Consider the following 13,849-nt stretch of genomic DNA (forward strand, 5'->3'; position numbering starts at 1 on the left):
TTATTTTATAGGTAAGTATTTAGTTTTAAATAGGATTAATTTAGTTAATAAGAGTAATATTATTTAGATTTATTTAATTAATATTTAAGTTAGGGGGGTGTTAGGGTTAGTGTTAGACTTAGGTTTAGGGGTTAATAATTTTATTATAGTGGCGGCGGTGTAGGGGGGGCAGGATAGGGGTTAATAAATTTATTATAGGTGGTGGCGGTATGGGGGGCAGGATAGGGGTTAATAGGTATTATGTAGGTGGCGGCGGGGTCCGGGAGCGGCGGTTTAGGGATTAACATGTTTATTATAGTTGCAGCGGGGTCTAGGAGCGGCGTTTTAGGGGTTAACATATTTATTATAGTTGCGGCAGGGTCTAGGAGCGGCGGTTTAGGGGTTAACATATTTATTATAGTTGCGGCGGGGTCCCGGAGTGGCGATTTAGGGGTTAATATATTTATTATAGTTGTGGCGGGGTCTAGGAGCGGCAATTTAGGGGTTAATAACTTTATTTAGTTGCGGGGGGCTCCGGGGGCACCGGTATAGGGGGTAGAACAGTATAGTATAGTGTGAGTGCTTAGTGACAGGGGTATCAATAATGCTGTAAAAAAGCCGAAGAGCAGCGAGATTGATGAGTGATAACTATCACAGTCCGCTGCTCATCGCCCCGTACTTGGTGCGTGGCTTTTTGACAAATTTATTGATAACTTTGGTGAGCATATTCAGTTCCGCAGCGGCGATGTGAGGCGAGCTTAGGTGAGCGTATTGGGGCCAGCGAATGCAGGTAAGTAGTCGGCTTCATAACTAGAGGCCATAGTGTCTAGCATTTCTCAAAATTAGAATGTTTGTGCACACACTAAAACATCAGGGGCCCCATCCGATATGAAATCTTACTCCATTTTCACCTTGCCATAAAATGCAGCCGTAGCAGGCCTTGCGCTGAGTATGGGAGCACAGTAACTCCCTAAAATGCCTGCAAAAAAAACCTAACACCTAACGCATGTGCAATGTCTATCTACCTGTCATAAAGTATATTAACCCCTAAACCGCCATAGCCCATACCGCAATAAACCTATTCTATTATTAACCCCTAAACCGCTATAGCCCACATAGCCTATTAAATCTATTAACCCCTAATATCCCGCCGCCAACGTCGCCGTCACTATAATAAAATTATTAACCCCTAAACCTAAGTCTAACCCTAACCCCCCTAACTTAATTATTATTTAAATAAATCTAAATAAAATTACTATTATTAACTAAATTATTCCTATTTAAAACTAAATACTTACCTATAAAATAAATCCTAAGATAGCTACAATATAATTAATAATTACATTGTAGCTATTTTAGGATTTATTTTTATTTTACAGGCAACTTTGTATTTATTTTAACTAGCTACAATAGCTATTAAATAGTTAATAACTATTTAATAGCTACCTAGTTAAAATATTTACAAAATTACCTGTAAAATAAGTCCTAACCTAAGTTACAAATACACCTAACACTACACTATCATTAAATAAATTTAATTAATTAACTACAATTAGCTAAAATTAAATACAATTAACTAAAATAAACTAAAGTACAAAAAAAAAATAAACACTAAATTACAGGAAACAAAATTACAAGAAGTTTAAACTAATTACACCTAATCTAAGCCCCATAATAAAATAAAAAAAGCCCCCCAAAATAATAAAATGCCCTACCCTATGCTAAATTACAAATAGCCCTTAAAAGGGCCTTTTGCGGGGCATTGCCCCAAAGTAATCAGCTCTTTTACTTGTAAAAAAAAATTATAATACCCCCCAACATTACAACCCACCACCCACACACCCCTACTCTACAACCCACCCGATTTACTCTAAAACCCACCCGATTCCCCCTTAAAAAGATCTAACACTACCCCATTGAAGATCACCCTACATTGAGCCGTCTTCACCCAGCCGGGCATGAGTGGTCATCCAATCCGAGCAGAACTCTTCATCCGATGGGGCAGAAGAGGACATCCAGACCGGCAGAAGTCTTCATCCTATCCGGGCAGAAGAGGACATCTGGACCGGCAGAAGGCTTCATCCAAGTGGCATCTTCTATCTTCTTCCATCTGACGAGGAGCGGCTCCATCTTGAAGACATCCTGCGTGGAGCATCCTTCCAGCACGACGACTACTCGACGAATGACGGTTCCTTTAAATGACGTCATCCAAGATGGCGTCCCTCAAATTCCGATTGGCTGATAGGATTCTATCAGCCAATCGGAATTAAGGTAGGAAAAATCTGATTGGTTTATTTAATCAGCCAATAGGATTGAACTTCAATCCGATTTTCTGATTGGATCAGCCAATAGAATGCAAGGTCAATTCTATTGGCTGATCCAATCAGTCAATCAGATTGAACTTTTTTTTTGTACTATAGTTTATGTTATTTAATTGTGTTTAATGTTAGGTAATTGTAGTTAATTAATTTAATTTATTTAATGATAGTGTAGTGTTAGGCATATTTGTAACTTAGGTTAGGATTTATTTTACAGGTAATTTTGAAATTATTTTAACTAGGTAGCTATCAAATAGTTATAACTATTGTACCTAGTTAAAATAAATATAGTTGCCTGTAAAATAAAAAAAAATCCTAAAATAGCTACAATGTAATTATTAATTATATTGTAGCTATCTTAGGATTTATTTTATAGGTAAGTATTAGAGTTTTAAATAGGAATACTTTAGTTAATAATAGTAATATTATTTAGATTTATTTAAATATTAATTAAGTTAGGGGGGGTGTTAGGGTTAGACTTAGGTTTAGGGGTTAATAACTTTATTATAGTGACGGTGACGTTGGCGGCGGCAGATTACGAGTTAATAGATTTAATAGGCTATGTGGGCTATGGCGGTTTAGGGGTTAATAATAGAAAAGGTTTATTGCGGTGTGGGCTATGGCGGTTTAGGGGTTAATAATAAAATAGGTTTATTGCGGTGTGGGCTATGGCGGTTTAGGGGTTAATACTAGAATAGGTTTATTGCTGTGTGGGCTATGGCAGTTTAGGGGTTAATAATAGAATAGGTTTATTGCGGTGTGGGCTATGGCGGTTTAGGGGTTAATACATTTATTATTAGGAGTGAGAGGGGGGATTGCGGATATAGGGGTATACATGTCGGGCTTATTTTTGGGAGGCGTGTTAGACAGTTACGGGAGATTTAAAAATTTAGTTTGTTTTCTTAGGTGCCGGCAGTTTCTAAAGTGCCGTAAGTCACTAGTGACTCCAGAAATTTGTAGTTACACTTATTTCTGGACATCGCTAGTTTATCCAACTTACGGCACTTTAGGAACTGCCGGCGGGGTATATGTAATACCCCGATGTGCAAGGTGAAATTACGGGCGGCGCGGGTTCCCTCGCTTGCGCCAAAAACTATGTTGTATATCAGATCGCGCCCTAGGATGTTTATAATATTGTATGCATGCTTTGTATTTTGTCATGTATCCTGTTTAAAACATTGTTTTGCTGTATGTTGAGTTACATTGTTTCCAGTTAAAAAAACATCACCATGCTGGTTAAAAAATAACGAGTGTGCGCATTGTGATTACGTTATAACATGATGGATGCCATCACTAGTTTTTTTGCACAAAACACTGGTTATACATTACTTGCGTTTCCTCATGTTATACTAATATATTACCATTGCAGATGCCCAAAGTATATTTTACATTATGATGTTCAATATTCCAGTTTGTAGGTACATTACCATCCTGAAATTGTACAATTTTATGCTGACATACTGTATTATAAAGTCCTTACACAATGTGAATAAACTATTATGTTTCAGTTCTCTACAGGGTGTTATTGCCTCTTCAATTTGGGATAACACTGTATACATAACACTAAGAAGTGTGCACTTTGTAAATTCCTAGCATCAAGTGACAACTGATATGTATGTGTATAAAGGGACAGTGTACTTTCTTAAATTATAATTTGACCTTTAAAGGGATGACATTTTTTGATGAAAAATTTTTTGATTACATTTTAAGCAACTTTATAATTTACTCCTATTATCAAATTTTAAGCAACATTATAATTTACTCCTATTATCAAATGTTCTTCATTCTCTTGGTATTTTAATTTGAAAAGCAAGAATATAAGTTTAGAAGCCGGCCCATTTTTGATGAACAACCTGGGTTGTACTTGCTGATTGGTGGATAAATCCATCCACCACTAAACAAGTGCTGTCTGGACTTTCTTTTCAAATAAAGAAAGCAAGAGTACTAAGAAAAAATGATAATAGGAGTACATTAGAAAGTTGCTTAAAACTGCATGCTCTATCTGAATCACGAAAGAAAACAATTTGGGTTCAGTATCCCTTTAACATATACATTTGTTTATCACTTTAGTATGACAATGTATAGATTTATCTAAGAGGGTAAGAAATGTCCAAAAATACAGTATATCGCTTGATTAAAGTGCTTCCATGGCTGAGTGTCAGGGGTACAAAAAGATGTGAAGAGCCAGTGCATTAGTACTCCCCAACCAGACATCTATTGGAAATCTTCAAACTGTTGCCACAACCTCGACTGCCTAGGGTTATGTGCATTGTGTGTGGAACTAGGAAATGCTGCAAACACAATCATAATGTGCATGTGGGCATCGAACACAGACTACACATTGAGAGAATAAAAGTGTTTGCAGTTTCTATATATCACTTCTTGGTCCTGCACAGGCCACAAGCCAATATGGGCAATATATATTGCCGTCAACACATTTGGCATGCGAGCATTTGCATTGAAGTCCCTATTGAGGTTGTGCCAGGAAGTCGCATTTTGAGGGAATCCTATGAAAAGGTGACTCTTGTTTAGCATGGCATTCAGAAATGACAAAGAATGTTCCCTGAGCCAAACCACTCAAAAAGCCCTCTGTGGAATGGAATTTTTTGAATGCCAACATGTGAATGCAGCAGAGCATCATGGAAATGCCAATAATAGCAGTGTGAATACACCTGTGTGACTCTAAGACATCATTTATGACATTGTAGAGGATAATAAGCTGCTGCCTTTTGAGCCTATACATATCAAACACCTCAGCATCACTGAGTGAATCCAAGGTGAGTATCACCCTGTTCACCAGTGGTGCACTCACATTGTGCAAGGACCTCTCCAGTCTCACCCAATATCCTGCACCACTGTTCTCGGTGCCTGGCCCAAATGATTTTATTGAGACTGACTTGTCCAAAAGCAAGCAAATAAGCTGACTCAAAATCCATATTGGCAGAGCCAAATAGCTAAGCCAAATACCAAAGCAAAAACAGCACTGATAAACAATGGTAATCAAACAACAAAAGCAATCTGATACACACTGGTGGTTGGCTGGGACATATTAGCTATGTTGTTTGTTTAATTTATAGCTTTAAAGAATGTTGACATTTTCACAATACAGGGAGTGCAGAATTATTAGGCAAATGAGTATTTTGACCACATCATCCTCTTTATGCATGTTGTCTTACTCCAAGCTGTATAGGCCCGAAAGACTACTACCAATTAAGCATATTAGGTGATGTGCATCTCTGTAATGAGAAGGGGTGTGGTCTAATGACATCAACACCCTATATCAGGTGTGCATAATTATTAGGCAACTTCCTTTCCTTTGGCAAAATGGGTCAAAAGAAGGACTTGACAGGCTCAGAAAAGTCAAAAATAGTGAGATATCTTGCAGAGGGATGCAGCACTCTTAAAATTGCAAAGCTTCTGAAGCGTGATCATCGAACAATCAAGCGTTTCATTCAAAATAGTCAACAGGGTCGCAAGAAGCGTGTGGAAAAACCAAGGCGCAAAATAACTGCCCATGAACTGAGAAAAGTCAAGCGTGCAGCTGCCAAGATGCCACTTGCCACCAGTTTGGCCATATTTCAGAGCTGCAACATCACTGGAGTGCCCAAAAGCACAAGGTGTGCAATACTCAGAGACATGGCCAAGGTAAGAAAGGCTGAAAGATGACCACCACTGAACAAGACACACAAGCTGAAACGTCAAGACTGGGCCAAGAAATATCTCAAGACTGATTTTTCTAAGGTTTTATGGACTGATGAAATGAGAGTGAGTCTTGATGGGACAGATGGATGGGCCCGTGGCTGGATTGGTAAAGGGCAGAGAGCTCCAGTCCGACTCAGGCGCCAGCAAGGTGGAGGTGGAGTACTGGTTTGGGCTGGTATCATCAAAGATGAGCTTGTGGGGCCTTTTCGGGTTGAGGATGGAGTCAAGCTCAACTCCCAGTCCTACTGCCAGTTTCTGGAAGACACCTTCTTCAAGCAGTGGTACAGGAAGAAGTCTGCATCCTTCAAGAAAAACATGATTTTCATGCAGGACAATGCTCCATCACATGCGTCCAAGTACTCTACAGCGTGGCTGGCAAGAAAGGGTATAAAAGAAGAAAATCTAATGACATGGCCTCCTTGTTCACCTGATCTGAACCCCATTGAGAACCTGTGGTCCATCATCAAATGTGAGATTTACAAGGAGGGAAAACAGTACACCTCTCTGAACAGTGTCTGGGAGGCAGTGGTTGCTGCTGCACGCAATGTTGATGGTGAACAGATCAAAACACTGACAGAATCCATGGATGGCAGGCTTTTGAGTGTCCTTGCAAAGAAAGGTGGCTATATTGGTCACTGATTTGTTTTTGTTTTGTTTTTGAATGTCAGAAATGTATATTTGTGAATGTTGAGATGTTATATTGGTTTCACTGGTAAAAATAAATAATTGAAATGGGTATATATTTGTTTTTTGTTAAGTTGCCTAATAAGTATGCACAGTAATAGTCACCTGCACACACAGATATCCCCCTAAAATAGTTATAACTAAAAACAAACTAAAAACTACTTCCAAAACTATTCAGCTTTGATATTAATGAGATTTTTGGGTTCATTGAGAACATGGTTGTTGTTCAATAATAAAATTAATCCTCAAAAATACAACTTGCCTAATAATTCTGCACTCCCTGTAGAGTACAATACGAGTGCTGAATAGCATTTTTCATGCCTATTGAAAAGGCAGGATGAGTAATTTTTCAAAAGCTTTCAAAGCTAAGTATGGGATAATCAAACCGCCACTGAACGCCACAATTAAAATAAATCTAAATAAAACCTACTATCATTACCTAAATAATTCCTATTTAAAACTAAATACTTACCTGTAAAATAAACCCTAAGCTAGCTACAATACAACTAATAGTTACATTGTATCTATCTTAGGTTTTATTTTTATTGTACAGGCAAGTTTGTAATTATTTTAACTAGGTAGAATAGTTATTAAATAGTTATTATCTATTTACTAACTACCTAGCTAAAATAAATACAAATTTACCTGTAAAAAAAACCCTAACCTGAGTTACACTAACACCTAACCTTACACTATAATTAAATAAATTACCTAAATTAAATACAATTACCTAAATTACAAAAACAAGCACTAAATTACACAAAATAAAAAAGAAATGATCAGATATTGAAACTAATTACACCAAATCTAAAAGCCCTATCAGAATAAAAAAAGCCCCCCCAAAATAAAAAACCCTAGCCTAAACTAAACTACCAATAGCCCTTAAAAGAGCCTTTTGCAGGGCATTGCCCCAAAGAAATCAGTTCTTTTACCTGTAAAAAGAAAATACCAACAAACCCCCAACAGTAAAACCCACCACCCACACAACCAACCCCCCAAATAAAATCCTAACTAAAAAAAACCTAAGCTCCCCTGAAAAGGGCATTTGGATGGGCATTGCCCTTAAAGGGGCATTTAGCTCTTTTTCTGCCCAAAGGTTCCTTTAAGTGACGTCATCCAAGATAGCATCCCTTGAATTCCAATTGGCTGATAGAATTAAAGGTGAAAAAATCCTATTGTCTGATGTAATCAGCCAATAGGATTGAGTTTAAATGCCAATATGACTGAGCTCGCATTCTATTGTCTGTTCCAATTAGCCAATAGAATGCTAGCTCAATCATCTTGGATGACGTCACTTAAAGGAAACTTAATTCTAGAAGAGTCGTAAGAAGAGGATGCTCCGCGCCGGATGTCTTGAAGATGGACCCGCTCTATGCCGGCTTGGATGAAGACTTCTCCCGGCTTCATTGAGGACTTCTTGCCGCTTGGATGAAGACTTCTCTCGGCTTCGTTGAGGATGGATGTCCAGTCTTCAAAACTGTAAGTGGATCTTCGGGGGTTAGTGTTAGGCTTTTTAAAGGGTTTATTGGGTGGGTTTTATTTTTAGATTAGGGTTTGGGCAGAAAAAGAGCTAAATGCCCTTTTAAGGGCAATGCCCATCCAAATGCCCTTTTCAGGGCAATGGGGAGCTTAGGTTCTCTTAGTTAGGATTATATTTGGGGGGTTGGTTGTGTGGGTGGCGGGGGGGTGTTCGTATTTTTTTTACAGGTAAAAGAGCTGATTTCTTTGGGGCAATGCCCCGCAAAAGGCCCTTTTAAGGGCTATTGGTAGTTTAGTTTAGGCTAGGGTTTTTTTTTAATTTTGGGGGCCTTTTTTATTTTGATAGGGCTATTAAATTAGGTGTAATTAATTTAAATATCTAATAATTTCCTTTTTTTGTGTAATTTTGTGTTTGTTTGTTTTTGTAATTTAGGTAATTGTATTTAATTTAGGTAATTTATTTAATTGTAGTGTAAGGTTGGGTGTTAGTGTAACTCAGGTTATGTTTTATTTTACAGGTAAATTTGTATTTATTTTAGCTAGGTAGTTAGTAAATAGTTAATAAGTATTCACTAACTATTCTATCTAGTTAAAATAAATACAAGCTTGCCTGTAAAATAAAAATAAAACCTAAGCTAGCTACAATGTAACTATTAGTTATATTGTAGCTAGCTTAGGGTTTATTTTACAGGTAAGTATTTAGTTTTAAATAGGAATAATTTAGGTAATGATAGTAGGTTTTATTTAGATTTATTTTAATCATATTTAAGTTTAGGGGGTGTTAGGGTTAGGGTTAGACTTAGGTTTAGGGGTTAATAAATTTAGTATAGTGGCAGCGACATTGAGGGCAGAAGATTATGGGTTAATAAATGTAGGTAGGTGGGGATGATATTTTGGGTTGCAGATTAGGGGTTAATAATATTTAATTAGTGTCTGCGATGCAGGAGTGTGGCGGTTTAAGGGTTAATATGTTTATTATAGAGGTAGAGATGTTGGGAGCGGCAGATTAGTGGTTAATAATTTTATTTTAGTGTTTGCGATGCGGGAGGGGCTCGGTTTAGGGGTTAATAGGTAGTTTATGGGTGTTAGTGTACTTTTTAACACTCTAGTTATGAGTTTTATGCTTCAGCTTTGTAGCTTAAAACTCATAACTTCTGACTTTAGATTGCGTTACGAATCTTGCCGGATAGGCTGTACCGCTCACTTTCTGGCCTCCTAGAAAAAGCTTGTAATATCGGCGCTATGGAATTCCCATTGAAAAAGACTTTACGCAAATTGAATATGTTAATTTGCGTTACGGCCAAAAAAGTGTGCGGTACAGCTTTTTTGACAAGACTCGTAATAGCAGCGGTAGTGAAAAAGCAGCTTTATAACCCATAACGCTGCTTTTTCATTCATAATGAAAAACTCGTAATCTAGCCGATAGTTATTTTTAAATGTCAATTAGACATTGCGTCACTGAAAAATTCGGTTTCTTTCGTTCAGTTTTCAATTAGTTAAAAAATAATTTAGTTTCGGCAAATTAGTTTAGTTAATTTAAAAAAAAATAGTTTTGGAAAATTAGTTCCGTTACGTTAAATCAGTTTCGGATCCATTTGTTTTTTTCGGATCCATTCTTATTTCATATGCATTAGTCTATTCTGAACTAAGTTATAGAGTAATGCATATGAATAAAGAATGGATCTAAAAACATGAAAGGATCAGATAAAACTATTTAATTTTACGTAACTAATGTGCCAGCAATTGCCGAAACCAAATTATGTAAAACCGCCGCAGCCACTAAATAAAGCTATTAACCCCTAAAGCTCCACCCCCCCATCGCCAATACTACCTAAACAGTTTAACCCCTAAACCGCACCCCCACATTGCAACAACCTAAATTAAACTATATTAACCCCTAACCTTAACTCTAAACCTAAGCCTAACCCATAACCCTAACCCTAAACCTAACACCCCTTAAATTAAACATAATTAAAATAGAGCTAAATTAAAGTTACAATTATTAACTAAATAATAACTATTTAAAACTAAATACAAACTTACCTGTGAAATAAAAATGAAACCTAAGCTAGGTACAATTCAACTATTAGTTACATTGTAGCTAGCTTAGCTTTTTATTTCACAGGTAAGTTTGTGTTTATTTTAACTGGGTAGACTAGTTAGTAAATAGTTATTAACTATTTACTATCTAGTTAAAATAAATACAACTTTACCTGTGAAATAAAAGTAAAACCTAAGCTGCCTTACACTAAAACCTAACATTACAAACAAAACAACTAACATTACAAAAATAAAAAAACTAACATTACAAAAAACTCTAAAAAAAAACTACCATTACAAAAGATAACAAACAAAATTAACCAAAACAATAAAATGATTCCTGATTTGAACAGCCAATAAGATTTAAGCAGCTCTTATTCCTATTGGCTGATTTAAATTTTGCAGCCAATAGGAATGCAATGGTACCCCCAGTATAAAAGGGGTACCTTGCATTTGAATCCTCAGTGTGCTGCAGACGATCACATGAAGAGGACCTCCACGTCGGATCGATGGACCTCCACCTCCGCAGGGATGAAGAAGATGCCGGTCCCTTGATGGATGAAGATGGAGCCATCTGGATGAAGATGGACCTCCGCCTGGACATCTGCCTCCGCGCATCAACCGTTATGCCTCCGCAGGGATGAAGACGATGCCGGTCCCTTGATGGATGAAGATGGAGCTATCTGGATGAAGATGGACCTCTGCCTCCACACATCGACCGTTATGCCTCCGCAGGGATAAAGACGATGCCAGTCTCTCGATGGATGAAGATAGAGACACCTGGATGAAGATGGAGCTGCTGGGATGAAGATCATTTAAGCCGGACTTCAGCAACTGTGAGTACCTAAAGAGGTGTTAGTGTTAGGTTTTTTTAAGGTTATTTGGGGTGGGGTATTTTTAGATTAAGGGTTTGGGCTTGTTTTAAAAGAGCTAAATGCCCTTTTAAGGGCAATTCCCATACAAATGCCCTTTTCAGGATTAGGTTTTTTTAGTTAGGTTTTTTTAATTTGTTGTTTTTGGGGGGTGGGGGTTTGTAATGTTAGAGGTGTTTGTTTTATTTTTGTAGCAAAAGAGCTGATTTCTTTAGGACAATGCCCTACAAAATGCCCTTTTAAGGGCTATTGGTAGTTTATTATAGATTAGGGTTCTTTTATTTTTATTTTTTTTTTTCAAAACAGTTTGAAATAGGAATAATTTTTATTATTTCGAATAATTTGCTTGTTATTTTGTGTATTTTTTTTTTCTTTATGGAGTGTTTTTTTTTAGAATAGCCATTTTTTATTTTTTTGGGCAGTAAAAGAGCTAAATGCCCCTTTAAGGTAAATACAAATGCCCTTTTCAGGGAAATGGGTAGATTTGGTTTAACAACTTTATTTTTATTTTGTGGTTTTGTGGGATAGGGGTTTGTATACTGTTAGGGGGTGTTTGATTTAGATTTTTTTTTTTAGCAAAAGAGCTCTAAACTTTAGGGCAATGCCCTACAAAAGGTCCTTTTAAGGGACCTTGGTAGTTTATTATAGATTAGTTTTTTTTTTATTTTAGGGTGTTTTTTTTTTTTTTTTTTTTTTTTTTTAAACGGGGTATTAGAATAGGAATAATTTTTATTGTTTTGTATGATTTAATTTGTTATTTTTTGTAATGGTATTTTTTTATTTTTTGTAATTTTAGCGTTTTTTATTTTTTTGCAATGATAGTTTTTTTTATTTTTGTAATGTTATTTTTTTTTTGTTCTAAGGTTAGGTTTTAGTATAAGGCAGCTTCAGTTTTACTTTGTTTTCACAGGTAAGTTTGTATTTATTTGAATATCTAGGTAGTTAGTAAATAGTTAATAACTATTTACTTACTAGTCTACCTAGTTAAAATAAATACAAACTTACCTGTGAAATAAAAATAAAACCGAAGTTAGCGACAATATAAGTATCTATTATATTGTAGCTAGATTATGTTTGTTTTATTTCACAGGTAAGTTTGTATTTAGTTTTAAATATTATTGTAACTTTAATTTTGCTCTATTTTATTTATGTTAAAGTTAGGGGGTGTTAGGTTTAGGGTTAGGGTTAGGGTTACGGTTAGGGTTAGATTTAGGGTTAGGGGTTAATATAGTTTAATTTAGGTTGTTGTGATGTGGGGGCCGGCGGTTTAGGAGTTAATAGGTTTAGTTCGTTTTGGGGATGTTTGGAAATGGCAGTTTAGGGGTTAATATGTTTAGTTAGTGTCGGCGATGTTTGGGAATGGCGGTTTAGGGGTTAATAGGTTTCGTTAGTTTCGGCAATGTTTTGGAACGGCAGTTTAGGGGTTAATAGGTTTAGTCAGTGTCGGAGATGTCAGGGAGCTGTGGTTTAGGGGTTAACATGTTTAAGTAGTGTTGACGATGTGGGGGGTGCGGTTTAGGGGTTAATATGTTTAGGTAGTGTCGGCGATGTTTGGGAACAGCGGTTTAGGGGTTAATATGTTTAGTTTCTGTCAGCGATGTTTTGGAATGGCGGTTTAGGAATTAATAGGTTTAGTTAGTGTCGGCAATGATGGGGAATGGCGGATAAGGGGATAATAGCTTTATTTAGTAATTTAGTTAGTGTCGGCGATGTCGGTAAAGTGCGGTTGAGGGGTTAATAGATTTAGTTAGTGTTGGTGATGTAGGGGGGGTGCAGTTTAGGGGTTAATAGGTTTAGTTAGTGCCGGCGATGTCGGGGAATGGCAGTTTAGGGGTTAATAGATTTATTTAATTATTTAGACAGAGTTAGTGTTGGCAATGTGCATTTTACATTAGGAACAATGAAAAATTCTGAATATGAATAATGGATCCAAAAATTCAAAAACTAACGGCTAGATTTAGAGTTCTGCGGCCAAAGGGGTGCGTTAGCTACGCTGGCTTTTTTTCACCCGCACCTTTTAAATACAGCTGGTATTTAGAGTTCAAAGAAGTGCTGCGTTAGGCTCCAAAAAGGGAGCGTATAGCATATTTACCGCCACTGCAACTCTAAATTCCAGCAGTGCTTACGGACGCGGCCAGCTTAAAAAACGTGCTCGTGCACGATTTTCCCATAGGAAACAATGGGGCTGTTTGAGCTGCAAAAAAGCAGCGTTCAGCTCCTAACGCAGCCCCATTGTTTTCTATGGGGAAACACTTCCTAAGTCTGAGCCAAACGAGTCTAAACACCCCTAACCTTACACTTATTAACCCCTAATCTGCCGCCCCCACAATCGCTGACCCCTGCATATTATTATTAACCCCTAATCTGCCGCTCCGTACATCGCCGCAACCTACGTTATCCCTATGTACCCCTAAACTGCTGCCCCTAACACCGCCGACCCCTATATTATATTTAGTAACCCCTAATCTGCCCCCCACAACGTCGCCTCCACCTACCTACAATTATTAACCCCTAATCTGCCGACCGGATCTCACCGCTACTCTAATAAATGTATTAACCCCAAAGCTAAGTCTAACTCTAACACTAACACCCCCCTAAGTTAAATATAATTTAAATCTAACGAAATAAATTAACTCTTATTAAATAAATTATTCCTATTTAAAGCTAAATACTTACCTGTAAAATAAACCCTAATATAGCTACAATATAAATTATAATTATACTGTAGCTATTTTAGGATTAATATTTATTTTACAGGCAACTTTGTAATTATTT

Source organism: Bombina bombina, chromosome 6, assembly GCF_027579735.1.
Source record: "Bombina bombina isolate aBomBom1 chromosome 6, aBomBom1.pri, whole genome shotgun sequence".
NCBI lineage: Eukaryota > Metazoa > Chordata > Amphibia > Anura > Bombinatoridae > Bombina > Bombina bombina.